Genomic DNA, 4,921 nt, shown 5'->3' on the forward strand with positions numbered 1-4,921 from the left:
GTCTGTCTGCATTAATGGTACTACATTTGGGTAATCGTCAGATATTGAATGAGGCTTTCATCTGCCATTTTTGGTGTCCATTCATTCGCCAGGTAATCCTTCGTCCCTTCCTGCCATCATCCGGGAGCTGTGCCGGGTGTGAGGGTCTAATGGCATCTGGGAGCTATCAGTCTAGAAAGCTTTAAATTCTACTTCAGGCAACTTCTAGCCTGTGACCCCTCAGTTTCCTCATCTGTACATGGAGATGAAAAGACCTAAGGGGGGCGCCTGGGTGGCTCAGTCGGTTGAGGGACCCACTTCGGCTCAGGTCATGATCTCACAGTTCGTGAGTTCGAGCCCCGCATTGGGCTCTGTGCTGACAGCTCAGAGCCTCGAGCCTGCTTCAGATTCTGTGTCCCCCTCTCGCTCTGCTCCTCCCCTGCTCATGCCCTGTCTCTCCTTCAAAAATAAATAAAAACAATTTAAAAAAAATTTTTTTTAATTAAAAAAAAATGCTGCTCCCGGTGCCCGCACATAGTAGGCACTCAGGAAATGGTAGCTGTTCTTACCAGCAACATAACCAGTCATGGGTATGACTTTAACTCCTAACTTAGGTCAGTGACAAATGTCCCTTCCTCTGTGCCGGACTGCCCAATAAACAGCTGTGTCGAAGGCCACAAACAAGAGAAACAACTCTTCAAATAACTCGACATTTTTAAAAAGAAACATCATGGGGGGAGGCGGAGGGAGATCGGAGGATTGTTGACCTTCCTGGCTCTCACTTGACGTTTCAGTGTGATTTCATTGTTTTCAATAGCCTTGTGAAGGAGCGAGCAATATATTCTCAGTTCTCGGTGCCCCCAAAGATCTTCCTCTGGTGTGAGGCTAGTCTCATGACAGGGGAGACGTTGATTCTCTTCCCCGGTTGAGTTCTTCCTCCCTACACGTGGAGTAGGGGGGAGGGGGCGACTGCCAAGTTCTGCACGGGTGGAGGCATCTGGCTCAGGAGGGAAGAAATGAGACACCCCGTTGTCGACCCTCTCTTACTGCGGACACTTGGATTCTTTTTGCCCACCGGACGCCTGAATCTCCCTCACCTTGCAAATGTGAACGCCTCCCCTTTTCTGGGGTCTCTAAATGCCGCACGCTTGCTTCCTAGTTCCCTCGCCGCTGGGCTACAGGGCACGCAAGCCCGGCTCCAGCCCAGCTTTGACCTAGGAGACGGGCAGCAGAAAGAGGCAGGCCTCCTGGGAGACGTAGCCAGTGGCCAGGGGAGCTGACACCATCAGCAGCGACGTGCCCATCAGACTGGGTCTGATTTGGACCTTGTTCCTGCCTGGGTCCCCACTAAGTCTGTTTCCCCCAAGCCTTCCGGAGAATCTGTGAGCTCCTCTAGATCATATTGAGAAATTCCTTTCCTTCTTGTATCGGCCAGAATCGTCTTCTAGTGTTCGCATCTAAGACCCGGAGGGGACCTCCAAGAGTGAAATGGACTGGATGTCGATTTCCCAGTCCTGAAAATCCACCGAGCAAGCGCAGGGGGCAGGTGGGAATGAAATCTCTCTCTGTCTGGCTTCTCAGCAGAGGGAGTTGACGGTAATAACACCTTCCCTCTAGAGGTGGGAGGTCCTGAAGGGCTTCAGGGGAAGGAGTTGAAGCCCAAGATTGGCTAGCTGGAGTCTGGGGGGCTCATCAGCCTCCTACCTCGAATGGGAGAGAGACACAGGGAGGGAGGACAAAGGGAGAGCAAAGCGGGGGTTCTCCTGGGCCAAGAGCTAACAACGGAGCCTCTGCCCCACGCTGCTGGGTGAGCCCCCCACCCTGCCCCCCGCGTATTTTGTGTGGTGGCGGTGGAACCAGAGGCATCTCTGGGACCGAGGACTCTAAGCAGTCTGAGAAAAGCCCTGTTGTCTGCTCCCCGGACCCTCCACACACGCCCCAACCCCACTGCTGGTCGATATTTGGTTGGCGCTGAAAAGTCCTCCCACATAGTCCCCATCCTCTTAAGCGCTCCGTTTATCTCTTGTCCACCTCGCTAATGATGCGGTTGGCTCACGTCTCTGCAACAGTAAATAGGGGACACATCTGTCCTTTGGCAATCTTGGTGATAAAGAATGCCCATTTAGACTTCCATTTCCCGCAATATGGCTGACTACGCAATGTCCCTGACCCTCAGATGAAATCAACTGAAATGCTGGATGTAATGGGTATTTTTAATATACTTTATTTACTTTTTATTGCTTTAGAGATTATTATGTATTTGAAAGACAGAGCGTGGGAGGCGCAGAAAGAGAGGCAGAGAGAGAATCCCAAGCCGGCTTTCAGCTGCCAGCGCAGAGCCCGACTCAGGGCTTGAACTCATGAGCTGTGAGATTATGAACTGAGCCGAAATCAGGAGTCAGACGCTTAACCGACTGAAACACCCAGGCGCCCCTGGATGTAATGTTTTAAAAAAGCGTTTCAAATGTTTTCCTAACAAGGAAGGAAGGAATATTCAGAGACCAAAACCCACAGAATCTGACCTAGTGCCACCTTTCCCTTTGAGGGCGTTTGACAAGCCCCGTAGGTATCAGCTCCTCACGAAGCCTCAGGGGACAGAAGGCAAAGATCGGGGCTTACCCAGGGTGGGGTCTAAAGGAGCCCTTCCCCTGAATCTGAAATCCCAAAGAGCCGGCCTTCTGTGTCAGGGTGACTAGGAACAAATGAATCCCATCCCACCGCCATATTTGTTTCCCCGGGGTTGCCATGACAAAGTACCACAAACTCGGTGACTTAACGGAAACGTATTTCCTCACAGTTCCGGAGGCCAAAAACCCAAAATCAGTATCACTAGGCCTAATTCAACGTGCTTCAGAGTTTTGGGGGACAATCCATCCCTTCTTGCAAATGCCGGTGACCCTTGGTTCATGGCAGACCTACTCCAGTCTCTGCCTCCGTGTCCACATGACCTTCCCCCTTTCTGTGTGTGTCTTCCTCCTCCTCTCTCTCTCTCTCTCTCTTTTTAAGTTTATTTATTTTGAGAGAGAGAAAGAGTGTGGGGGGGAGGGACAGAGAGAGAGAGAGAGAGAATGGGGTGGGGGACAGAGAAGGAATCCCAAGCAGGGTCCACACGGGCAGTGCAGAGCCTGAAGTGGGGCTTGAACTCACAGAACCGTGAGATCGTGACCTGCGCCGAAACCAAGAGTGGACACTTAACCGACTGAGCCACCCAGGGTCCCCGCTCTGCCTCTCTCGTATGAGGACACTTGTGTTTGCCTTCAAGCCCCACAGAGATAATCCAGGACAGTTTCCCCACCCCAAGGTCCTTAATTTAAGCACCTCTGCAAAGACCCTATTTCCAAATAAAGTCACATTCACAAGTGTCAGGGATGAGGACCCGGCATCTTTGGGCGTTATTATTCAGCCTACCGCATACCCCTACGAGGGATTACAAGGGAACCTTTTGGGTGTTGGTTGTGTTTTCTGAGTGAAGGGGCAAAACACTTCTTCCCTGAAAGGTTATCATCTCAAACCAAAGCTTCGCAGCCCCAAATCACACTGTCTGGGTGGTCAAGGAAAACTCGTTAGAAATCACGAAACCCAAAAGGAAAGCATCATGAGCAAGAACCAGCAAACAAGCAGCTGAGCCAGACCCACAAAGACTCCATTCAGATCATCGTATAAACAGAGAATATACAGCAGAGAATATTACAGGATAGTTAAATGCAAGTAAGAGGGCATTGATAATATCAGGAACCGCAAGAGGCTGGATCATTCCGCTTTATTGTGGTAACACATGAATCCCAAACCGCAGTGACTTGTAACAGCAACGACTTGTTTCTCACTCATTTGATGTGTGGCTAGAGGTCAACTGTGAGTCCGTTCCAATCTCAGTGGCTTCATTCTAGGATCTAGGCTGACGGACGTGCCAAATGGGGAAAGGAATGCCAACCCTACAATAGTTCTTAGAGCTTCTGGTTGGACATGTAGCATGTCACTTCTGTCCACATTCCTTTGGTCAAAGACGTGGCCAAAGCCAAGGTCAAGAGACTGGGGAAGGACTCCTCCTGAGGGGAACTGTGAGTCATAGAGCAACAAGCAGGAATTCACAGTCCTCTTGGAAGGGAGAGAATTGGGAGCAATAATTATAATCTGCTACAAACTGAGAAATGACCAGATTGGGGGGGACGGGGCGGGGGCGGGGGCGGGGGGAGGGCATCGTGCAAATAGACCCTCTAGAAATGCAAACTATAATAGTTGGAGTTGAAAAGTCAGAGGATGGGGGACGCCTGGGTGGTTCAATCAGTTAAACATCCAACTCTTGGTTTTGGGTCAGGTCATGATCTCACGGTTTGTGAGTTCAAGCCCCGTGTCAGGCTAGTGGGGAGCCTGCTTGGGATTCTTTCTCTCCCTCTCTCTCTGCCTCTCCCCTACTCGTGCACACACACTCTCCAAATAAATAAGTAAACATTTTTTTAAAAGCGTCTGTGTGGGGCGCCCGAGTGGCTCAGTCGGTTGAGCGTCCGACTTCGGCTCAGGTCATGATCTCGCGGTCTGTGAGTTCGAGCCCCGCGTCGGGCTCTGTGCTGACGGCTCAGAGCCTGGAGCCTGTTTCGGATTCTGTGTCTCCCCCCTCTCTCTGCCCCTCCCCCACTCGCACTCTGTCTCTCTCTGTCTCAAAAAAATAAATAAAAACATTAAAAAAAATTTTTAAAAAAAAGTGTCTGTGTGTGTGTGTGTGCATGCGTGTGTGGAGAGAGAGAGAGACAGGGAGGAAGTAAATGTGACAAAGTGTTAATAGAATGCAGGGTGCCTAGACATTCGGCTTTTCTGTAGGTTTAAAAGTTTTCACGAGACATAGTTGGGGAAAATTATAATAAATATACAAATACTTACAAATCAAGTATTCGATTTCCACATATGTTCAAAATACATAGAATTTGCTCAGAATGAGGTAATGCGT

The sequence above is a fragment of the Lynx rufus genome, unplaced genomic scaffold (genome assembly GCF_022079265.1).
Source record: "Lynx rufus isolate CCGP_SWC_20201006 ecotype Redwood Valley unplaced genomic scaffold, mLynRuf1.p SCAF_5, whole genome shotgun sequence".
Taxonomy (NCBI): domain Eukaryota; kingdom Metazoa; phylum Chordata; class Mammalia; order Carnivora; family Felidae; genus Lynx; species Lynx rufus.